At 41.0% G+C, this 26,062-nt stretch overlaps 1 long non-coding RNA gene and 1 pseudogene across 1 annotated transcript; one reads left to right on the top strand and one right to left on the bottom strand.

The window, feature by feature from the left end:
* The first annotated feature begins 17,822 nt into the window (after positions 1-17,822).
* LOC127356800 (putative nuclease HARBI1) lies at positions 17,823-19,588 on the top strand (annotated as a pseudogene).
* Positions 19,589-19,902: 314 nt separating this feature from the next.
* LOC127356489 (uncharacterized) lies at positions 19,903-20,253 on the bottom strand. The gene is made up of 3 exons (XR_007881995.1): positions 20,188-20,253; positions 20,063-20,109; positions 19,903-19,970 (listed from the first exon to the last, which is right to left on the bottom strand). It is a non-coding gene; the product is annotated as an uncharacterized LOC127356489 (long non-coding RNA).
* Between the last annotated feature and the right edge of the window lie 5,809 nt (positions 20,254-26,062).

Below are 26,062 nucleotides of genomic sequence, written 5' to 3'. Positions count from 1 at the left end.
TGACAGTCATGTGACTGTGACAGGAAGTGTCCTTTCCAAAACATGGGTGTGGTTGTAAAACAGAAATGAAAGAAGTAGCTGAAGTCAAAAAGCTTGTTTTTTTTTACTAAGGTAAGTTTAAACCCATTTAACAATTCTAATGCTTTAATAGTATGTCCTGTATTGCATTTAACCTGTTCTGACCATATTTCCTGAACAAAATAATATAAAACAAGTTACAAAATACGTCACAGCGGGATAAAGTCATCATGGTAACCCTGATGTGACGTCTGTGTCACAATAACAAAAAAGTTAAAAGGCCACTCAATTAATTTCACTGTTTAAATTTTTTACAATTAATAAATGCCCTGTTGTTCAATTTAAAGTATATTTGAAGATATATAAACAAAAAAAAATCTAATTATTTAGGTATTAATAAAATATGTTATGAAACAATTTTTGCATATCGGTAAAAAAAATAATTTTACAATCCTATGCTGGTCCCATTTTAATTTAACTGTTTTTTATTAATTTTTATTTATTTATTTGTAGTATGAAAAGGAATGAGGGCTACACTCTTCAGGATGCACTGGAGATTATCTTGGGAGATGAGATTGAGTTTGAGGGATGTGAAGATAACTCGGATGAAGACCTTGACGATCCTAATTACACTCCCAATAACGAAGACATGGAGAGTGATGAGTCAAGTGATTGTGGTGATTCAAACAACAGTGAACCAAATGATTTAGATGAAGTACCACAACCAAACCCAGGGCAGGTAAATACAACTGTCCAAGGAACTGAACAAGGAAAAAAACAATTTTCTTGGAGAAAGAAACCTTTTGAAGCCCCTGACTGCACATTCCAAGGACCAAATGTCACACCTCCAGAAAGTCTTCTTACTCCTCTGGAGTATTTCAGAAAGTTCATAACACCAGAAATGCTTGACTTACTGAAGGAACAAACAAATTTGTACAGTGTACAAAAGTCTGAATATCACCACAATGTTAACACCAGTGTTAAAGAACTGGAAATATTGATTGGCCTCTACCTTTGCATGGGTCTTTGCCAACTGTCGGGAAATTGTGCATACTGGGAAAATGACACAAGGTGTCCCATGGTGGCTGACAACATGTCACATGACCGTTTTCAGTACCTGCTGGCATCTCTGCATTTCACTGACAACAGTGATTTGTCAAACAGGCAAGCTGGGGATAAGTGTTGGAAGATTCATCCATGGCTGGATATGGTTCCTAAACAATGCCTGGATATCTCCCCAGAAGAGCACAACTGTATTGATGAGCAAATGGTGTCCTTCAGAGGAAGACACAGCCCAATAAGGCAGTATGTGAAGGGCAAACCTCATCCTTGGGGATTGAAAGTCTGGTGTCGCTGTTCTTCCTCAGGACTCCTCTGTGATTTTGCAGTCTACCAAGGTGGCACTTTACTTGGCATGGGAGGTGATGTTGTGGTCAAGCTCTGTGAAAGTCTTCCATCAAACCAAAACTACAAAGTACTTGCTGACAATCTTTTTTCTTCAGCACCACTGGTCCTCAAGCTTTTCCAGCGACAGATCTACTTTGTAGGAACACTGCGCGTCAATCGCTTGGCTGGATGTCAGCTTGAAGATGAGAAAAGTCTTGCTAAGAGAGGCAGAGGATCTGTTGATGCCATGGTGGAGAGAGAAGAGGAAAGCATGGTCATTGTCAAGTGGTATGACAACAAATCTGTTACACTGATCTCCTCCTACTGTGCAGTGGACCCTCAGGACAACGCTAAACGCTGGAGCAAATCAGACAAGGCATTTGTTGAGGTCAACAGGCCACACATTGTGAAGAAGTACAACACATTCATGGGAGGGGTAGATCTCCCTGATGCATGTATTGCAAGGTCAAAGTACCACATGAGGTCACGGAGGTGGTACCTCTACCTGTTCTGGCAAACCATCATGTTAGGCCTTGTTAAAGCATGGTTGATCTACCGCCATGACTGTAAACTACTTGGTCTCCTAAAGACAATGAAACAAAGGAGCTTCCAGGCAGAGGTTGCCACCAGCCTCATTCTTTGGCAGGCAAAAAGAGGCCGCCCAACACTCAACACCTCACCTCCAGCACCACTGCCCAAGAGAGTTCGTGTCAGGGTTCCAGATGATGTCCGCACTGACCAGGTTGCACACTGGCCTGTGAAATGTGACAAGCGTGGCCGCTGCAAATTCTGCAAAATCAATGCAACCACCTCCCTCTGTGAGAAATGTGATGTGCGTCTTTGCTTCACGGAGGAAAGAAATTGTTACAGATCTTACCATTTGGCCTAGGCTAAACTGCTGAAGCTGCTTAACAAATGTAAGAACGGAAAAAATTGGTTCAAACATGGTGTTGATTATAAAAAGATTTTGTTTCTTGTTGTTTTTTGCACAATGTATGTTTTATCAAGTAAAAAGTCTGTTGTTCAGTGTTCTACAGCTACAGTAGCTTGTTGAGAAGCCGTCCAATGAGGCAGTTATTTATTTTTATCTATTATTGATTTATTATCATTTCGTTACTTAAACAAATCAAAAAAATAATTTGTTGTTAAACAGACAGCACAAGTAAAGTCAGAGCTTTGATAAATGTTCATTTTGTAAATGAGTTGCAAATAAAAATGCAAATTTCTGTTTCTGTTAGCAGAAAAGCTGTCAAGTGATTTATTTTCAAATAAGGAATACATTTACCATAAACGCCCATTGTGACTTATATGTCACATTACAGATCTTTGACATTTTGGGGTAGTATTTAAAAAAAAACATCAGAAATGTGTTCTAGGAGTTCCACTTGGTCTGTGGAATATCCCCCATAATTTTTCTTCAAGGATAAATGGGTCTGGGTTCTTATGGATTACAAAAAGATATTTATTTCTTTGTCATGTCTGTGACAGATATAGACATTGACTGTAGTGAAAGGTGTATATGTTGCTGGTATGATGTTGATATGACTAATAAACAGGTCGATTAGTGTTGACAGACACACTGTAGCCTGTTACAAATGTAGAAGTGAAAAGGTGCACATAAAAAGCATTTTTATGACCTTATAGACCCAGAAGTGACATTTTTCTTCCTCACAGATATGTTTTTAAACATGGGAGTTGAGACAGTTATCCTGTGATGCACTAAGGAGATAATAAAGTTCTTCAATTTGACATGCTCAAACGTTACAGCGGCATCTTGTGGCCACAGTTGTTAAAGCAGCTCCATTAATTATTTAATACAGTTAGGATTATTACTGCATGCCTTGGTGAAATAGGGACCTTGTCTTTCCAAAATGTATTCTGTCAACTTCTGGGGAATCAGTTCTGCTTGTGACGCCCAGAGTCTAGGTAAAAAATCGCTTCCTCCTTAAACAATGTGATGACAATATGTGATGTGATACTTTTAAAAAAACTGAAGCTCATTACGTCATTATCATTACAATGCTTGTCCTATTGTAGCTAACCTCAGAATATTTCTGGTTTAATAATGCCTGTATGATTATTACATAAGCTATAGGCCCCTCTTTTTATTCAGACTTTTAAAGGGGCTCTCTGTGATTACACTTTTAGATTACCCCTTTGTTGGCTGGATATTAGATTTTCTTTTCCTGTTCCTTTTAGTTATTGGGCTATCTATTTTGATACCTGTTTCAATGTATGCCTATTTTATGTGCTATTTAACCTGAAGTAACAGTGGTCATTCCATTCAATTCTTTAATAAAATTAACACCATGCTGTATGGAAGACAACTCGAGACCATAAACTCATTAGGAAACTGTGAACTGAGATAATAATAAGTAAGTAATAATAAGGAATAAGGTTTAAGGTTCTGGCTTCATTTTACAGACCCGGAAGCTCTGTCCACTATTTATTATACAGTCTGTGAGGCTACTGCAACTTGCTGTGCTGCACTTCCACAGGACTCTGACAGTGTTACTTCAGCCTAACACTAGATGTCTCTATTGCCATGATAACTACCAGCAGTACAAGGGGGCAGGGGTGGCTCAGAGGCAGAGCGGGTCGTCCACTAATTGGAAGGTCCCCGGCTCCTCCTGCCACATGTCGAAGTATCCTTGAGCAAGATACTGAACCCCAAATTGCTCCCGATGCCATGCATCGGTGTGTGAATGTGCATGAATGAGTTAGTTTCTGTTTGGATAGTGATGGACTTCATCACTATCATAATTGTCACTATGATATCACTTCCATCACTATCATGATCGTCACATGATATCACTATCATCATGAGTGAATGTGTGTGAAAGGGTGAATGTGGCACGTAGTGTAAAAGGCATACAAAATACGCTATACAAGTACAGGTCCATTTACCATCCATTACCATTTACAAGGAGCGTTTGTGAGACCAAAATCAGCTCTGATCTTCTGTCTGCCTGCTGTCTACTCTGTTTACTGCACAGTGAAGTGTAATAAGGTGTGCTGTCACTTAAGTAACAATGCTGAGGGTATGTGCAGATTTTCAGAAAACCTGGACATTCAGAAGTGGGGTTCAGGATCTTGCTCAATTACAACCTGTGGTTGAGGAACCAAGGATTGAACCATCAACCCTATGATTTACATCTAACAAAGAGTAAAGCCTGTACCAGTGTCAGGTCAATTAGGTTATTCAGAACAATAAAACAAGTACATCTGTTTTGTACTTGCAAAAAACACAAAAGGCCCTTTCGACATCCAGTTTTTGGTTTGCCTGTTCTGGGCTACTGTAGAAACATGGTGATTCAACATAGCAGTCATCAAGGTAAGCAAACCTGCAGTGTCTGCAGACAAAAATACCATTCTATGGTAACAAAAAAGATTCCTATTTTCAATTACATTCAATTCAATTCAATTCAATTTTATTTGTATAGCACCAATTCCTAACAGAAGTTATTTCAGGACACTTTTCAAATAGAGCAGGTCTAGACCGAACTCTTTAAAACATTATTTACAGAGACCCAACAGTACCACCATGAGCAAGCACTTGGCGATGGGGGCAAGGAAAAACTGCCTGTTAAAAGGCAGAAACCTAGGACAGATCCTTCGGCTCTAGGTGGGTGGTCGTCTGCCTCAACCAGTTTGGGAGAGAGAGAGAGAGCGAGAGAGAGAGAGAGAGAGAGACAGGTGCACAGCAACAACAGCAGCAACAACTACACTAATAGAAGTGACTGATGATGATGAACATGAACATGCCGATGACAACAGCAACGATGTGGGACAATGAGCAGTGACAATAGTGATAATAGTAACTGTAGGAATAATAATAGTAATAATAATAATAATAATAATAACAATAATATCAGTGATATTAGTAATGGCAATCTAGCAGGACCATGGCAGGAGGCTCCACCAGGATCCATGAGAATCTGCGAGACGAGAAAGCACAAGAACTCCAGGGAAGAAGTGACGTTAGTAACATGCATTAATGGGACATGAATGAGTGCAGAAAGAGTGAGAGAGGTAGAGAGGAGCTCAGTGCATTATGGGAAACCCCCCGATAGTCTCTAAGGTTTTTGGGGCCAAGCCGAGTTTAACATCAGAAGAAGAGGTGCAGGAAAAAGATGTAGGTAGGTATGTTGGGACAAGATGTGGGGAAATAGGATGTAAAGAAAATATGTGGGGAAAGGAGAAGGTTGGAAAAAGATTTGGGTAAAGATGATGTAGTGAAAAGATGTGGGGTAAGGAGAGGGTAAGGAAAAGATGTAGGGAAAGGGGATATAGCGAGAACTACTTTTACTCCAGATTTTTTCCAGATTGCATATATTTTGACAGTGGGAGGAAACCGGAGCACCCGGAGTAAACCCACACAAACATGGGGAGAATATTTAAACTCCAAAGAGAAAGGTCTGGCCTGAATCAGAACCTGACTGTGAGGCACCAGTGCGAACCACTAATGGCCCCATGGTGTCCTCAAAAAAGTGTGAAGAAGATGATTAACTAGAGATTGTAAAAAAGGGAGAAAAGATGAGGTGCGAAGTGCAGGAAAAAGATGTAGGGGAAAGCTGTGGGGAAAGGAGGAAAGAAGGAGCACCGGACTTTCTATTGACTCTAATGTAAACCCATCTGCGGCACTTATAGAAGCTTACAGAAACGTCCACCACTACAATATTAATCTGATCGCAGAACCATGTTGCAACATTATTAGGATAAAAAAGTATAAAGTGAAGTTAGTTAGTTCTGTTAGCTGCACAATTAGACATCGGCACTGTCAAATTAGCAACAACACATAAAGCTCCTCCAGTGACAGGCATGAGGCAAGAGGTCTTGATTAAAATACAGTTTAATTGCTGGTCAACCCGTAAGAACAGGTTAAAGTGAAAAAATATAATTAAAAAAAAATGCTGTATGCATGTCTCATACATCGTGTTATAACCAAGCATATATACAGCTAGACACTTTACAGTTTGATTGATAAATCGAAAATGACACAGGTAAACACAATAATCAATTACACCTTCACAGCAGATAAACAGCCAACAAACCTCATTATATATCACAAAAAGTACATAAGTTAACTTATGTAATTATGACAACAACTGTGGAATCGGTATTCTCTTTCGTGGGCGAGTTTTCAAAGTTTCACCCACTCAGGCGGAACAAATAATACATTTCCGTCTAATTCATTCCGTCTAGCAGATCTGTCTACAGCTAGCTGTACAGCTATACGGAACTAATTATTTGTCTAGCTGTAAACATACAGCTAGATGGAAATGTATTATTTGTTCCACCCGAGTGTTTCGCCTGAGCGCCTTTTAGCGTAGGATGAAACTTTAAAAACTCGCCCGCGAAAGAGAATGCCTATTCCACAGTTGTTGTCATAATTACACAAGTTAACTTATATACTCTTCGTGATATATAATGAGGTTTGTTGGCTGTTTATCTGCTGTGAAGGTGTAATTGATTATTGTGTTTACATGTGTCATTTTCGGTTTATTCAATCAAACTGTAGTGTGTAGCTGTATATACTGTATGATTGGTTATAGCACAAGATGTATGAGACATGTATATAGCATTATTTTTGTTTCTTTTCTTTCTTTAACCTGTTCTCACGGGTTGACCAGCAATAAAGCCCTGTATTTTAATCAAGACCTCTTGCCTCATGCCTGTCACCGGAGGAGCTTTATGTGTTGTTGCTAATTTGACAGTGCCGATGTCTCATTGTGCAGCTAACATAACTAACTTCACTTTATACTTTTTTGTCCTAATAATGTTGCAACATGATTCCGCTACCAGGTTAATATTGTAGTGATGGACGTTTCTGTAAGCGTCTATAAGTGCTGCAGATGGGTTTACATAAGAGTCAATAGAAAGCCCGGTGCGTCCCATACAGCCGCATATGGTACCATCAGCGGCTATATGGGATGCCAAAGAAAAAGAGACAAACGAGTTGGGAATGAGAATGGGTTGGGGAAAGTAGATTTTAAGGAAAAGATGTGGGAAAAGGGGATATAGGGAGAATTACTTTTACTAAATTTTTTTGCCTATAACATATATTTGGACAGTGGGAGGAAACCGGAGCACCCGGAGTAAATCCAGACGGACATGGGGGGAATATTTAAACTCCACACAGAAAGGTCTGGCCTAAACTAGAACCTGACTGTGAGGCACCAATGCTAACCACTAATGCCCCCATGGTGTCGTCAAAAAAGGGTATAAAAGATGATTAACAGGAGATTGGAAAAAAGGGAGAAAAGAAGAGGTGCAGGAAAAAGATGTAGGGAAGCTGTGGGGAAAGGAGGAAAGAAGGAGCACCAGACTTTCTCTTGACATTAATGTAAACCCATCTGTGGCACTTATAGATGCTTACAGAAACGTCCATCACTACAATATTAATCTGATCGCAGAATCATGTTGCAACATTATTAGGACAAAAAAGTATAAAATGAAGTTAGTTAGTTCTGTTAGCTGCACAATTAGACATCGGCACTGTCAAATTAGCAACAACACAAAAAAGCTCCTCCAGTGACAGGCATGAGGCAATAGGTCTTGATTAAAATACAGGGCTTTATTGCTGGTCAACCCGTGAGAACAGGTTAAAGAAAGAAAAGAAACAAAAATAATGCTGTATGCATGTCTCATACATCGTGTTATAACCAAGCATATATACAGCTAAACCCTTTACAATTTGATTGATAAACCGAAAATGACACATGTAAGCACAATAATCAATTACACCTTCACAGCAGATAAACAGCCAACAAACCTCATTATATATCACAAAGAGTACATAAGTTAACTTGTGTAATTATGACAACAACTGGAATTGGCATTCTCTTTCGCGGGCGAGTTTTCAAAGTTTCACCCACTAAAAGGCGCTCGGCGAAACACTCAGGCAGAACAAATAATACATTTCCGTCTAATTCATTCCGTCTGGCAGATCTGTCTACAGCTAGCTGTACAGCTATACGGAACTAATTATTTGTCTAGCTGTAAACATACAGCTAGATGGAAATGTATTATTTGTTTTCCCCGAGCGCCTTTTAGCGCTGGGATGAAACTTTAAAAACTTGCGCGAAAGAGAATGCCGATTCCACAGTTGTTGTCATAATTACATAAGTTAACTTATATACTCTTTGTGATATATAATGAGGTTTGTTGGCTGTTTATCTGCTGTGAAGGTGTAATTGATTATTGTGTTTATATGTGTCATTTTCGGTTTATTCAATCAAACTGTAGTGTGTAGCTGTATATACTGTATGCTTGGTTATAGCACAAGATGTATGAGACATGCATACAGCATTATTTTTGTTTCCTTTTCTTACTTTAACCTGTTTTTACGGGTTGACCAGCAATAAAGCCCTGTATTTTAATCAAGACCTCTTGCCTCATGCCTGTCACTGGAGGAGCTTTATGTGTTGTTGCTAATTTGACAGTACCGATGTCTAATTGTGCAGCTAAAATAACTAACTAACTTCACTTATACTTTTTTATCCTAGTAATGTTGCAACATGATTCCGCGACCAGGTTAATATTGTAGTGATGGACGTTTCTGTAAGCGTCTAAAAGTGCCGCCGATGGGTTTACATTAGAGTCAATAGAAAGCCCGGTGCGTCCCATACAGCAGCATATGGTACCCATCAGCGGCTGTATGGGATGCCAAAGAAAAAGAAACAAATGAGTAGGGAATGAGAACGGGTTGGGGAAAGTAGATGGTAAGGAAAAGATGTGGGAAAAGGGGATATAGTGAGAATTACTTTTACTCTAATTTTTTTGCCTATAACATATATTTGGACAGTGGGAGGAAACCGGAGCACCCGGAGTAAACCCAGACGGACATGGGGAGAATATTTAAACTCCACACAGAAAGGTCTGGCCTGAACTAGAACTTGACTGTGAGGCACCAGTGCTAACCACTAGTGCCCCCATGGTGTCGTCAAAAAAGGGTATAAAAGATGATTAACAGGAGATTGAAACAAAGGGAGAGAAGAAGAGGTGCAGGAAAAAGATGTAGGGAAGCTGTCTGGAAAGGGGGAAAAAGCAAGATATATGGGGAAATGGGATGTAAGGAAAAAATGTAGGGGAAAGGCTAAGGTCGGGAAAAGATGTGGGGAAATGAGGAAAGAAGGAGTACTGGGCTTTCTTTTGACTCTAATGTAAACACATCCGTGGCACTTATAGAAGCTTACAGAAACTTCCATCATACCCATCAGCGGCTGTATGGGACGCACCGGACTTTCTCTTGACTCTAATGTAAACCCATCTGTGGCACTTATAGACGCTTACAGAAACGTCCATCACTACAATATTAATCTGATCGCAGAATCATGTTGCAACATTATTAGGACAAAAAAGTATAAAATGAAGTTAGGAAGTTATGTTAGCTGCACAATTAGACATCGGCACTGTCAAATTAGCAAAAACACATATAGCTCCTCCAGTGACAGGCATGAGGCAAGAGGTCTTGATTAAAATACAGGGCTTTATTGCTGGTCAACAAGTGAGAATGGATTAAAGAAAAAAAAAAAAATTTAAAAAATAATGCTGTATGCATGTCTCATACATCGTGTTATAACCAAGCATATATACAGCTAAACCCTTTACAATTTGATTGATAAACCGAAAATGACACATGTAAACACAATAATCAATTACACCTTCACACCAGATAAACGGCCAACAAACCTCATTATATATCACGAAGAGTACATAAGTTAACTTGTGTAATTATGACAACAACTGTGGAATTGGCATTCTCTTTCGCGGGCGAGTTTTCAAAGTTTCACCCACTAAAAGGCGCTCGGCAAAACACTCAGGCAGAACAAATAATACATTTCCGTCTAATTCATTCCGTCTGGCAGATCTGTCTACAGCTAGCTGTACAGCTATACGGAACTAATTATTTGTCTAGCTGTAAACATACAGCTAGATGGAAATGTATTATTTGTTCCGCCCGAGTGTTTCACCCGAGCACCTTTTAGCGTAGGATGAAACTTTAGAAACTCGCCCGCGAAAGAGAATGCCTATTCCACAGTTGTTGTCATAATTACACAAGTTAACTTATATACTCTTCGTGATATATAATGAGGTTTGTTGGCTGTTTATCTGCTGTGAAGGTGTAATTGATTATTGTGATTACATGTGTCATTTTCGGTTTATTCAATCAAACTGTAGTGTATAGCTGTATATACTGTATGCTTGGTTATAGCACAAGATGTATGAGACATGTATACAGCATTATTTTTGTTTCTTTTCTTTCTTTAACCTGTTCTCACGGGTTGACCAGCAATAAAGCCCTGTATTTTAATCAAGACCTCTTGCCTCATGCCTGTCACCGGAGGAGCTTTATGTGTTGTTGCTAATTTGACAGTGCTGATGTCTAATTGTGCAGCTAACATAACTAACTTCACTTTATACTTTTTTATCCTAATTAATGTTGCAACATGATTCCACGACCAGGTTAATATTGTAGTGATGGACGTTTCTGTAAGCGTCTATAAGTGCCGCAGATGGGTTTATATTAGAGTCAATAGAAAGCCCGGTGCGTCCCATACAGCTGCTGATGGGTATGATGGAAGTTTCTGTAAGCGTCTATAAGTGCCACGGATGTGTTTAAATTAGAGTCAATAGAAAGCCTGGTGCGTCCCATACAGCCGCATATGGTACCCATCAGCGGCTGTATGGGATGCCAAAGAAAAATAAAACAAACAAGTAGGGAATGAGAACGGGTTGGGGAAAGTAGATGGTAAGGAAAAGATGTGGGAAAAGGGGATATAGTGAGAATTACTTTTACTCTAATTTTTTTGCCTTTAACATATGCAGTGGGAGGAAACCGGAGCACCCGGAGTAAACCCAGACGGACATGGGGAGAATATTTAAACTCCACACAGAAAGGTCTGGCCTGAACTAGAACCTGACTGTGAGCCACCAGTGCTAACCACTAATGCCCCCATGGTGTCGTCAAAAAAGGGTATAAAAGATGATTAACAGGAGATTGAAACAAAGGGAGAGAAGAAGAGGTGCAGGAAAAAGATGTAGGGAAGCCGTGGGGAAAGGAGGAACAAGGAAAATATACGGGGAAATGGGATGTAAGGAAAAAATGTAGGGAAAGGCTAAGGTCGGGAAAGGATGTGGGGAATTGAGGAAGATGGGAGAAGATATGGGGAAAAGAGGAGGAATAGAAAAGATGTAGGGAAAGTAGATGGTAAGGAATTACCTCGAACTTGTTGCGATCCAAGTATTGTTTCATGGACCGAATCTGATCAGTGCCAAACCTGGGCAAAGACTCCCCTTTTTTGCACAGTAGTTTGAACCCTCTTTAGGAAGGGGGTTACGCCGTCTTTGTGCTACTTCCTTTGAAGTGTCTTTTGATTTTAACTCTCATTTCTTGGAAATAGTTGGTTGGCAGGTTGTCTTCCGCTTGACTTCACTGGCTGCGTGGTAGCTCAGGTCCAGTTTGTTGCGATCCAAGTGTTGCTTCACTGACCGAGTCTGAGTAGTGCCGAATCTGGGCAAAGACTCCCCTGTGTTACCACAGTAGTTGGAACCCTCTTTAGGAAGGAGTTTACGCCGTCCTGCTGCTACATCCTTTGAAGGGTCTTTCGATTTCAACACTTCTTTCTTAGAAACAGCTGGTTGGCAGGTTGTCTTCAGCTTGTCTTCACTGGCTTCATGGTAGCTCAGCTCCAGTTTGTTGCGATCCAAGTGTTGCTTAACTGACCGAGTCTGAGTAGTGCCGAATCTGGGCAAAGACTCCCCTGTGTTACCACAATAGTTGGAACCCTCTTTAGGAAGGAGGTTACGCCGTCCTGCTGCTACTTCCTTTGAAGGGTCTTTCGATTTCAACACTTCTTTCTTAGAAACAACTGGTTGGAAGGTTGTCTTCAGCTTGTCTTCACTGGCTTCATGGTAGCTCAGCTCCAGTTTGTTGCGATCCAAGTGCTGCTTCACTGACCGAGTCTGAGTAGTGCCGAATCTGGGCAAAGACTCCCCTGTGTTACCACAGTAGTTGGAACCCTCTTTAGGAAGGAGTTTACGCCGTCCTGCTGCTACTTCCTTTGAAGGGTCTTTCGATTTCAACACTTCTTTTTTGGAAACAGCTGGTTGGAAGGTTGTCTTCAGCTTGACTTCCCTGGCTTCATGGTAGCTCAGGTCCAGTTTGTTGCGATCCATGTGTTGCTTCATCGACCGAGTCTGAGTAGTGCCAAATCTCGGCAAAGACTCCCCTGTGTTACCACAGTAGTTGGAACCCTCTTTAGGAAGGAGTTTACGCCGTCCTGCTGCTACATCCTTTGAAGGGTCTTTCGATTTCAACACTTCTTTCTTAGAAACAACTGGTTGGAAGGTTGTCTTCAGCTTGTCTTCACTGGCTTCATGGTAGCTCAGCTCCAGTTTGTTGCGATCCAAGTGCTGCTTCACTGACCGAGTCTGAGTAGTGCCGAATCTGGGCAAAGACTCCCCTGTGTTACCACAGTAGTTGGAACCCTCTTTAGGAAGGAGTTTACGCCGTCCTGCTGCTACTTCCTTTGAAGGGTCTTTCGATTTCAACACTTCTTTCTTAGAAACAGCTGGTTGGCAGGTTGTCTTCAGCTTATCTTCACTGGCTTCATGGTAGCTCAGCTCCAGTTTGTTGCGATCCATGTGTTGCTTCATCGACCGAGTCTGAGTAGTGCCAAATCTCGGCAAAGACTCCCCTGTGTTACCACAGTAGTTGGAACCCTCTTTAGGAAGGAGTTTACGCCGTCCTGCTGCTACTTCCTTTGAAGGGTCTTTCGATTTCAACACTTCTTTCTTAGAAACAGCTGGTTGGAAGGTTGTCTTCAGCTTATCTTCACTGGCTTCATGGTAGCTCAGCTCCAGTTTGTTGCGATCCATGTGTTGCTTCATCGACCGAGTCTGAGTAGTGCCGAATCTGGGCAAAGACTCCCCTGTGTTACCACAGTAGTTGGAACCCTCTTTAGGAAGGAGTTTACGCCGTCCTGCTGCTACTTCCTTTGAAGGGTCTTTCGATTTCAACACTTCTTTCTTAGAAACGGCTGGTTGGCAGGTTGTCTTCAGCTTGTCTTCACTGGCTTCATGGTAGCTCAGCTCCAGTTTGTTGCGATCCATGTGTTGCTTCATCGACCGAGTCTGAGTAGTACCAAATCTGGGCAATGATTCACCTGTATCTTGTGAACGGTAGTTGGACCCCTTTGCCCTTGCATTGGAACTACACTTTGTTGAAAATACAGCCTTTGCAGCTAAAGCATCTTTGGATAGCTTGGCTGCACTAGAAAGTGGTGGTAGAGGGGCACTGTTCACTTTAGTCATGCTGAGTTGAAGCATCTTGCTTTCCATATTATTTTTTATAAAACGTGTCTGGTCAGTGACAAAACTAGGCAATGGTTCCCCAGTACTGTTACAATAGTTCTTCACGTTTTCTTCTTTCCTCCTCAGTGTTCTGTCGCTGTCTCTCACTCTCTTGCTCCTCTTTGTCCTTGTTGTATAGTCTTGTGTTGGTGATGACATCATGACATTCCTTTGATGTCTTTGATTCTATGAACATTGTAAAGAATGAATCTCTTTTTTAGGCCCCGCCCCCTTGGTTACTGTTGCTATGTCCATGATGCTTGTTATGATTCCAAAATTAGGGTGTTTTTCAAATTCCATACTACCAGAGAATGTCTAATAAGGGGAGAAGTTCCACTCTCGGTACACTTCCGGCTTCTGAACTGTTGCAGTTCCACTCTGGTTCCATATGAGGGCGCTCACAGGATGAGTGCAGAATGAATGGCGGTCTATGGAGCTATACCCCTCAAAATCCACTTTTCTCAGGATATAATTTTTTGCCTAGTAATTTGAATGTTGCATTCAAAAGGGAAAGGAAATTACACATTGCTGGGTGTTTGATTTTTTAGAGTCACTTATTTGCTTTAAAAAGTCTTTTAAAATGTCAATGACGTCATACACATCGTATGGCCAGAGATACTGCTTTACAGCAAGCCTCGAGTCACTTTGTGCTTCCGCACTCTGCACTTACTTTTCTCTCGAGGCATCGACAACACAGACATAACGATAAGCAGATAAAAGTGCCAGTGCAAGTGTGTTAAAAAAAAAATCCGCCTTAACATTCTGGCAACATCAAGCCAGGCACAAACATTCACAAACACCTGTCACCTCCCGACAACCAGTCTGAATCATGTCCTCTAGTCGAAAGATTTCCGTAGCATCTCTGCTGCACAGGATTTATCTGATGGGAGATAGCTAAACAATAGTGCAGCTACACAATACACTGCGGTCAAGCCAAATCAGCCACACTTTCAATTTCGAGTGTACAAGTATTCTCAGCATTATGGTAAATGGGGAAAAACAGTGTATTTACTTCCGGTTTTCAAAGTAAAGGTATTACTAACAGTAAGCTAATTTGAACCTACATTTAAAATAAAATATGTTACATTAAAGTGTTTCGTGTGCCCATGATGAATAAAAAACACTTAATATCAAGTATCTTTTACCATATTTCAGGTGCTGTAAAAACACAGTATTTCCTGGCTATGGGTGATATACTGTATCTGATTTCTACACATTTAAAAGTAAAACATTTTTTGATAAATAAATAAATGTATATCTTTTTAACTTTTATCTAAATATTTGATGCTGTCTTGCATCTATCTTAATAAATTACATTTATTTTTAAGAGATTCTATCAAAGGTAATTCTAAAAGTTTTGGAGTATACCTGTAATGACTTTTAACTTGAAGTGGAGTGACAGATCTTGGGGTTTTTCCACACCTACAACGGATAATTTACTAACCTGTTTGTGTATTACACGTTTATTACATGACAATGCCTGGAAAGAGTGGGTAAGTATTGCTTTAACAATTATTTTATTTTTATTTGATAAAGAAACTCTGAATTTGAACTTTTAACTTACTTACTAATTACTTAAACTCTGCCAGGTCACCGACGTCCTTGTCCGACATTTTTTTCTTTCTGAGGCCAAAGCATAGTTTATAATGAGATGATATGATATTGAAATATAAGACATAAGGCAACCACTAGTATCAAAAATGTCATGTTTACTTGTCGGTAGATGCTACATAACTAAATATGCCACAAAAAATTATGCCACATTTTAATGATGAACAAACATGCATGGCCATTGTCAAAGGTCCTTTGACTTCTTACCATAAAATAACGAATGGGTTCTGTGGCTATCCGCCACTCTCATCTTTACTGATATCACCATTTCCCGCTAATTCAATGCAGTTTACAGCAGTTATTTAAATGCTTTTGCATGCAGAATTAATATATATATCTTTCTATAAAACCAAGGAATCTCTGTCTGTGCGCACCAGAGCCAATCACTGCAGAGCCCACCCCCATGACACACCTTAAAGGAGCATTTCACCCGTGGAAACATTAATATTTATTGAAAGTGGGTTATATATGTAGTCCAAATGTAACATACATTTCGAATTTGGTGCCTATTTGACCGATAAAAAAGACAGAAAGTGACTTTAGGGCGTATTTGTATTAAAGACAACAACTCCCACAATGCACAGCTCCGCAAGCCGCTCCCACTAACACTATCAAGGACTACAACAACGTGAACGTAAACCATTTATTTACAGAAATATATCAACAACAACAAAAATAAATATGTTAACAATGACAGTTATAGTTCCTCCTGAGCGTCCTCAACTCCTCGGTGCCGCAGTACTGGCCATCTGGAGCTGGATATTTCTGTCGGATAGCCTGCACCACATCAGCGGGTAAAACGACACGATGGCCTCGACCCAATCTCTCGCCTTGCAGGACCCATTCCAGAAAGGCTGTTAGCGATATTGTCTACAAGACATTGAGCACACAGTTAGCGATGCATGGTCTTTGTGTTTAGCGTGCCACAGTAGTTAGCAATGCAACTGCAAGCTGTGCAGTAAAGAAGCTAACGTTAGTTCAGTTGGCTGACGTTATGTATTAATAACTTTGTGATACTGCTTGAACAAATTGTGTACATACATGCCACGTTGTTATAAGACAGAAAATAGAAACACTCACTTTACAGTCAGACGCCCTTAAAAATGTCCTGTAGCCCAAAAATGTCAAATGTTATAATACAATAATTGCATTTCAGAGAATGCATTATTCAGGCGCCCGGTTAGCTCAGTCGGTAGAGCTTGCGACCCATATACGAATCTGACCTGCGGCCCTTTGCTGTGTGTCATCCCCTCTCTCTCTACCTACCTTCCTGTCTATCTTCGGCTGTCTCTATCAAATAAAGGCATGAAAAGGCCAAAAAAATTACTTAAAAAAAAAAAGAGAATGTATTATTCAGTCATTAGCAAATATGTGTATTGTATGACCATTGATTATGTTAAGTGAACATATTCACATTTATGTTGGTTAGTCTAAATCTGAATCACATGTTTCAATGATTATTTTATTTATTTTCCCTCTTCCCTTGTGTTTTTTTGTGACATACAGACACTATGTTTTCTCTAGATTTGGACGGGTACGTGTTAAGCAATTCCGTTGTCAAAAAAAGATCTTGAGCTTCTTCAAAACAATATGCTTTCTAATAATAGTGTTTTCTTAATAAATCATTGTTTGTTCTTTGTCCTAAAGTCCAGCTGGTGTGTCCGTTGCTGATGAATAAACCTGTTCAGCTAAAGGCTTCTGTGGAGATGTATGCCTTGATATAGCAATCCCTAATGTACACATAAACAGGGTGAGACTGAAACAGGTGTACCTCAAATATCAAAAGGTAATGTTCTGTATTTTACATATTTGTAATGGAACACATTTGTAATTTATTTAGTTAATTTGTATTCATGACTGTGTTGACATTTCTTTTCTTTTTTCAACCACCTGTCTTTGCAGTTTATTGAATTATAATTTTAATTGTTAATAATAATATTTATTATGTAGTGGTACGAGGCACCACTGCCATGTGGAACATGGTCTTCTGCTTCACCGTGCCCTCTCTGGCTTATTAGCCAATCATTGTTCATGTCGTGGGGATAAAAGTAGACCGTGTCCCTCCTCCTGAGGGGTATTGCACAAAACCAAGATAAGGGATTAAGCCGGGATATGTTGGTTATCCTGGCTTAATTTAGCCTCAAGTCAGTTGCATGAAAGCAGGTTAAACTTATCCCGGCCAAGTTACTATGGTGATTTATTAATCCTAGTGATTCACCTGTATTTCCACCGTCAATCCTGTGAGGAATTAATGTGTTTTACAGCATGTCCATGGTCTTTCTAAGTATGTTGCATCGTTTTAATTATCCTGCATTAAAATATTACATATATTGTCATTTCTTATTTCATTTAAATCTGTTGGCTGTTTGTAATTGCAACAGTCTTTTTATATTGATTCAAGTGGTAGTATTATTACTCAGGCCAAGTGTTGTATTGCTATGCTAATGAAGACTGCTTGTCAAAATGCATAAATATGTGTTTTATTGCAGTAATTGAGATTACAAAACACAGCTGATGAAGTTGCAAAGGTGTTTTCAATGAAATCTGTGACGAGGACAATATAGTATATATAGGTCTAACTCCCATTCATCTGTTCCCTCTTCATAATGGCTTGCCCTTTCTTGGAGGATGTACTGGATGAGGAAGCCCTAATCCTCATACGAGCATTTAGTCATGAAAGAGTCTTCTGGGACAGGTCAGACCCATTGGCCTTTGGAGATGACTATCTCATTGAGAGATACAGATTCTCAGGTGATGGACTAAGATATTTATGTAGGCTGCTGGGTCCAAAAATACAGCACCAGACAGCACGAAGCCATGCTCTGACTGTACCACAAATCTGTGTTACATTGAGATGGTTTGCAAGTGGGAGCTTCCTTTATTCTGTTGGGGATGCAGAGAACCTCAATAAAGGAACCATTTGCCGCACAATAAGACGTGTTTGTCTGGCGCTGAAGTCATTCAGCAACATATTCATCACCTTCCCTGGCCACAGAAGACTCCTCTACATCAAGGAGGAGTTTTACAAGATTGCAGGTAAGCTCAATTTAAACCTGCAACCATTAGTTTCTAATTTGATCAGTCACAGTTGGATACTCACTATTTTTTGTTACAGCTTTCCCTAACATCATTGGTGCAGTGTATTGCACACACATCAGGATCAAACGCCCCTCAGGAGAACATGAGGGAGATTAAGTTAACAGGAAATCCTTCCACAGCATCAATGTTCAGGTAAGAGTGATTTGTGGTTACTATGACCTGCATCAATTAATTCTGTGCATTAAATGACCTTAATAGGTTACAACTTAACATTTCAGGTGATATGTCATGCTGACTGCCTTGTCAGCAATTTAGAGGCAAAGTGGCCTGGCTCAGTGCATGACTCCAGAGTCTTTCGGGCTAGTCCAATTTACGAGAGACTTTCACAAGGTAAGCCACACATTTTATTTGTGCTGTAAGCACCTTGGACATCATGAGTGTTTACCTCTGCCGTGTAGTTTTCTAAATGATATCTTGCATTATCAGGCGAATTCTCTGGTGTGCTGCTGGGAGACAAAGGCTACGCCTGCGAGTCATTCCTCTTGACTCCCCTTGCGGACCCCCAAACCCCACCACAGCAGGCCTACAACCACGCACACAATAAGACAAGGGCTCGAATCGAGATGACCTTCAGCCTTCTGAAATCTCGGTTTCAGTGCCTGCACCACCTGAGAGTTTCCCCGGACAGGGCCTGTGATGTCATTGCTGCATGCGCAGTACTGCATAACATTGCAGGCCTGAAAAAGGAGAGGCCCCCCGAGTGGCTGTTCATGTTGACTGGGAAAATGCTCCCATCTTCCCAGACAACATTAATGGCAGACTTGTCAGGGAGCAATATATTGCAAATTTCTTCTCTTAATTTTTGGATTTAGTTAATAAAAGATCTTAAATGTTATTTTTTGCTTTGTTGTTTGGCATTGGTGGTTCTTTTAAATTCTACTTCACATTCATGAAAAAGGGAGGACACCACAATGTTTTCTAGTTGAATTTTTATTTGGCAGCCCTCATTTGCCTTGGTTGCTTGGATCCTGGAATAGAGAGAACAAAAGCAACAAAGATTAAAACACTGTACGGCAGTTATGGTTACTGTGTGCACTGAAATACTCACTTCTCTTTCTAGTTTCTGGAATTCCAGGTCCAGTTTCCTGAGTGTCCGACGTTTAATTTCAAGATATAGCTCCATTTCTTGGAGCTTTCTCTTCTTCAGTTTTATTTTAACATCTGCCAGCTCTATCTGTCTCTCCAGGTGCTTCGCATAAAGCCTTCTGACAGTTTGTGAAGTCTGTAAAAGAAATGTCAAATAAGCAAAGCAGGATTTGTGCATAATATAGATTTACTTTGGCCAATACTCACAATGTTACCAGGCTGCTTAGGAGACTGTGCATCATCTGGGTCCTGTTACACATATTTTCTATTAGCACCACATCACAGACTTCATATCCTTTATGGACAAGCAGGATATTTCCATAAAATTTACATACCTCAAGCCTTCTGGAGTCCAGTGACACAGTCTCCTCATCTGCAGAAGTGCATTCTGCAGCTGCACATGTGCCTTCCCCCTGCCATATACATACATACATACATTTGAGAGAACTTGAATTAAGATTTCACAGGACATACCAAGCCTGTGATTTCAACACAATGTACTAACCGGATCATCTTCTGGTGGCTCCAAAAGTGTTAGTGTGTTCCCAGACACTGCAAGGAAATCTAAAGTCAGACAGTATTATATATTTATTTGATTGTGGTCTGTGTGCTGTATATGTACATGTGTACCTTGTATGAAGCGGACAGTTTCTGTGGCTGGGACAGAGTCCGTTACAGTCCCTCCCTGGATTCCCTCCATCACTGGCCTCCCTTTATTTAAATGGAGTGCCAGCTCCTCCGCTTGGGGTCATATCCTGGCTTGGTGGGCCGCCCCCTGTGCCAGTTCTATGGTCTTTTTTTAACTGCTACAATCATACAGACATTCAACATGTGAGCAGACACCTAATCTATTCACCTCATTTATTCACTGTTATCTACTTTAAAGTCACTTACCAGCCTGCAAAATGTTCTTGTATTTAACTTTAACTTGCTGCCAGGTCCTTTTATGGCCAGACAAGTTTGTTCTTTATGAAAGATAGAAAGATAAAATAGATAAAAACGTAACATGACAAAAATAGATTAAATGACACACATTGTGGATAACTGTTTGCACTTAATCATACTCTACATTTTCTGAGTAACATGCACCTCTACTTGCCACATTTAAAGCAAAGTGTACAACAGTTGATTAGTGGACTTAAAGTAACTCCTTTAGTCCTTTAATTGTAGCCTAATTATGACAGTTCCAGTGGAGCACCGTTTATTAATTGTACAGTTTTGGACTACTTAAGCATTAAGCCGGTCCGCTATTGTCTGTCAGGCTTTCTCTCTTTCTTTAATTATGGCACTGGTATTGCCTTTTTTTCTTATGGTATCTTTCACCTCTTCATAGAACTCCATCAGGAGCTGTTGTTCAGCGGGCGTGGAATACGAAGCACGTGTTTTATCCATGTTCCCATCGGTGTTTCTGTGAGCGATCGCGAGGTCTATTTAAGTATGCCGTGAACCCGCACTTATCCCAACTATCTACACCTGGCTTAACATAGCCGCACCTTTTAATCCTGGCTCGGCAAATGTGCAACCAATTAAGCCAGGATGCGCCGAGCAGGCTAAGTCAAGCCGCGCTTGCTCAATTATCCTGGATTTCTTTATCCTACTTTTGTGCAATACCCCACGGATCTCTCGCTTCTTTCGGTCCGCCTACTCCCGGACCGTTGTGTGCGCCGCACACGTAGGCACACCTTAGCGTGCTGTTGGTGTACATTCGTCAGCGTTTAACTTAACTGAAACCGTAACTCCTTTTAATAGATCCGATGTCTCCATTGCGGTCGAGGCAATATTTTATTTGGGGTTGTCTACTGCCGGAGCATAGGTGAGTCATGGTGAGCTTCTGTTGTTAATTGCTGTTAGCCAGGTGTTGAGCCCCCTTTCCGCTCCTCTCCCTCTAATGGTCTGCTGCTCGCATGATACGTGGTGGCTGTCTCACCTGCTACGCCGACCCTCTTCACCCCTCTCTTCCTTTTTTGGACGGGACGCAAATTAACCGGACTGGGGACCGGAGTTTATGCTTCATTGCTACTGCTGCTTCGTTGCTATTGCTTCGCTGACGCTGCTGCTACTTCGGCTGTCACTACTACTTCGTTGCTACTGTTGCTTCGTTGGCTTGGTTCGAAGTCCTGTCAGCTGTCTCTGGTCGGTTTTCTTCATGCTGCTGACCCTGTTTCCCGCTGCTGCTGTGCGTGTGTGTATGGTTGCTGCTCCGGTAGGCTGTTGCGAGTTCCGCTGGGACTCTTAGCCACTCGTCTGGACTGTGTGTGTGTTTTAAGGGTAATCTGCCAATGTGTGGTGTAAATGTTTATTTATTTTCTCAGTAGCGGTATAATTTCTTTTTGAGTAACTTTTTAATAGTTTGGTTGCTTATTGTTTTGTTTAGGTAATTTTGTTTATTTTAGGAGTTTACTGTAATTATTTAATTTGTACTTGGGATGGGAACTTCTCAATTTGAGCCTTCCTTTATTTGAGTTCAAAGTGGGTTAATGATGGTTAACTGTTGAGTTGATATCTCTGGCCAGAGACTCTTTAATTTTCTTTTTTGGTTTGATTGATTTCTGATTAATATAAATCAATACTCTTCAGTTCCTTGATTATTCATTAGTTTGTTTATGTCAAGAGATATTGTTTGTTTTAACTGTGAGCCCTCTTAACTGTGCCTCTCATCTTCTCCTAGAGCTGAAGGCCGACAGTGGCGGTGGTGGTTCCCCTTGGTGGTGGTGGTGATCCCTTGTGTGTGCGTGAGCCTTGTTCAAGATTTTCTTTGTGTACACGTCACGTTTTTGCTGTGTGAGTGGGGTGTTCTCCTTTTTTTGGACATCACTTTCCCCTGCCGACCCCTCCTCCAGCCGGTAAGCCTCAGCCGGTACCCCTTCCCTTCCCTAGTTGGGCTCCAGTCTCCGATTATTCGTTTGTGCCAAACTTTGTGTTCATTTACACAATGAAATTGTGAAAGTGATCATTGAACTCTGTCTCCTGCTCTCCCTGAGTGAACGAACCTGAGTGTCCTTTTGTAAGAGGTGATAATTGACCTTTAGTACGGGTCCTTGGGCCCTAACCCAAGGTGGCGTTGTCGGTAACAAATAAACTAGAAAAGATCGTCTGATAACTTAGTAATCATCCCACCCTCGTTTCACCTCAATTATAATTATCATTGTTATAATTATAACTATTATCATAATATTATTATTGTCAGTATTGGCATCTGTAATGTCAACCTGAAGTCAGCTAAGCATGATTTAATGTGTGGTTACGTCTTTAGACGTTTGAAGAGTGTGCTTTACTTAAGATATTATTAATCTCTTGTCTTGCAATTTGCTGAACAAGGGTCTAACAGAAAAGACCCCACCTGATGGCGGCAGCACTTGAGTCCTCCTCCGTCATTTGACAGCAGCACTTTGGGTCCTCTCCCTCTTCTGGTGGAAAGTAGCACTTTGAGTCCTCTTCCATTTGACAGCAGCAACACTCCTCCTCCTCTTCCTTCTCCTCTTCTTCCTCCACTGGACAGTAGCACATTCAGTCCTGCTCTTCCTCCTCCTCCTCCTCCTAAAGTTGTCAGCAGCACTTTGGGTTCTCCCCCTCTTCCGGTTGACAAAAGCACTTTCAGTCATTCTCCTCCTCTAGAGGAGGGCAGCACTTTGAGTCCTTGTCCAACTTGAGATGAACATGGCACCTTCAGTCGTCCTTCTCCTCCTCCCGAGGACCAAAGCACATTCAGTCAATCAGACAATTCAGACAATCACACACCCTCTTCAGGTAATGCAGAAGATTCGGATACTTTATTTTTTATCAAGAAACTGCCACAGCAGCCATGCTTTTTTTTCATTTCTGCAGAGGACTGGGCATATCTTTGCAAGAGACAACACAAGCATCAGTTCAAGACATCTCAGTGGACAAATGTCATGTCAAAAGGGATTTGCATAGTTCATCCCTATTGCAGTTTTGCATTGAAATGCCACAGTGTCAAACAGATTACGTCAACAAGAGACACCCCACTCTTCACCTGTTTGGGGTACTGTATGTTTGGTGACTGTCCTGTATGTGTGGAGGTGAAGTTGGACAGTGAATCTTCATGATTTGAAAGCAATGGTGACCTTTCAGGGAGACTGTGTCAGACACGGCCGTGACGAGTTGAAAAGGAGGCCTGTCTGTGGTAAACAAAGGGAAGTCACTGCAAAAACATTGACTTCAAAACTCCCCTGTTCTCTGTACCTGGAAAACCTTAGTCAACTAGATGAAACTGTGGAGGACTCCGGGTGCAGGGATGAAGTACCAACAATGGGTGTCCTGAAGAAAATTTCTTGGAATGCAAGGAAGAAATAACGCAGAGACAAGAATGAAATTATTAGCCTCCAGAAGATCATCGAAGAGGAGCTTCAGGAAGAGGGGGGTGTAATCCAAAAGGTGCTCCAGCACCCAAAAGGAGTGATGCTGTGGTCTCTAGAGACCATTCAGCTTTTTGCTGAAAGGACTAAGGAGGACATAGTTTATGTTGATGCAACAGGGAACATCATTAAAAAGGCAGAGGGGGAAAGTGCACCATTTTATATTTATGAAATAGTGGTCAGACATCCTTTGAAGGGTGGGTCACATTTGTCACATGCGACCACACAACTTCCTCTGTATCATTTTTCGTGGGGTCATTCATGACGGATTGCATCAGATGCCATGGAAGGCATATCAAGAAAAGGTGTGTGATGTACATATGTGATGGATCTCTGGTCCTCATGGAGTCCATATCACAGAACTTTTGTGGAATGAGTCTTCGAGAACTTCTGTCCATGTACTTTGACATTGTCACTGGACAGAAAGAGGCCTACCACATACCTATTCTACACCGATGCCTCAGCCACATCATGAAAAAGGCATTCACTCAAAGCATGGTAAGAGGAAGCAGTGTGACAGAAATGGTTGGAGAGACTGGACTTGGGGAAATAATGTGTCTATCCATTTGTCTCGTAAATCCCCCGCCCGAGTTCTAAAGTGTAAATCTCCCAGCTATCTCTCGACATTTCACCGAGACACACCCCCTTTTGGTCGTAATATCAACCGTCCCACTCGAGGCTCCTCAGAGTACACCGAGCTGAACGAAGAGGAACGTACGACCTGCAAAACAAAGATGGCTGTGCCCATATTTCATGGTAAGTTGAGATGTATTTTCTTTGTATTTGTACTACGTTTGTTGTTTTAATGTCGATTTTAAATGCTCTTACACACTTGTTTACATTGCTGCTTTACTCCGGCCACTGAGTGCGTGTAATACAATGTAAAATTTTGTTTTCGGGCTAGTTTGCTAAATAGGCTAATGTAGCTAACAATAACACTAGCCTGCCACTGCCCCTGGTGGCCCCTGGTGGCTCGAGAAAGAATATAACAAGACATCTGCTGCACTGGTGGCATCCATGTTCTTCCCGACTCGTCGTGTAGCAAATGCCCAAAGAGAAACTTGAACACTATCAGTGGTACACGCACAGACGTAATTTGAGGGGGGGGACACAGGGGACATGTCCCCTGCACTTCTTTAAAAAGGCCGTTTTGGTCCCCTGCAGTTTGTACTGTCCAAAAACAATGTTACGCTAGTAAACAGAGACACGTCAAGCACTAGGACCAAGCGGAAAACGGCTGCTCAAGCTGAAGCCTGCTTAGTTTAGACCCGCCCACAAGCTCCTCGATTGGCTCTGCTGTTTCTTGTGTGATTGGCCGTCCCCGCTGTCACTCCATCTTTCTTGCACACCGGTACTGCTATGTAAATGAGGTCTGTTTACCATATATTCCAAAAATAAGTGTAAAATTGGTGGTACTGAAGGGAAGTTGACTAACAAGGTGAAGCACAGAATTGGGTGATAATGTTTTGCTACATGCTTTACAACCAGTCAAACCAAAAAAGGGAACAGGAAACTTAAAAGTAGCAAAATAAAACTAGAATAACTAATAGAAAACACAGTGAACTGAAAGAGTTAGTTTTATTAAAAATACAGTGGGTACGGAAAGTATTCAGACCCCTTTAAATTTTTCACTCTTTGTTTCATTGCAGCCATTTTCTAAAATCAAAAAAGTTCATTTTATTTCTCATTAATGTACACTCAGCACCCCATCTTGACAGAAAAAAAAAAAAAAAAATCAGAAATGTAGAATTTTTTGTAAATTTATTAAAAAAGAAAAACTGAAATATCACATGGTCATAAGTATTCAGACCCTTTGCTCAGTATTGAGTAGAAGCACCCTTTTGAGCTACTACAGCCATGAGTCTTCTTGGGAATGATGCAACAGGTTTTTCCACACCTGGATTTGGGGATCCTCTGCCATTCTTCCTTGCAGATCCTCTCCAGTTCTGTCAGGTTGGATGGTGAACAGCCATTTTCAGATCTCTCCAGAGATGCTCAATTGGGTTTAGGTCAGGGCTCTGGCTGGGCCAGTCAAGAATGGTCACAGAGTTGTTCCGAAGCCACTCCTTTGTTATTTTAGCTGTGTGCTTAGGGTCATTGTCTTGTTGGAAGGTGAACCTTCGGCCCAG

The sequence above is a fragment of the Dicentrarchus labrax genome, unplaced genomic scaffold, assembly GCF_905237075.1.
Source record: "Dicentrarchus labrax unplaced genomic scaffold, dlabrax2021, whole genome shotgun sequence".
Lineage (NCBI taxonomy): Eukaryota > Metazoa > Chordata > Actinopteri > Moronidae > Dicentrarchus > Dicentrarchus labrax.
This window is presented reverse-complemented; position numbering and strand designations above follow the sequence as displayed.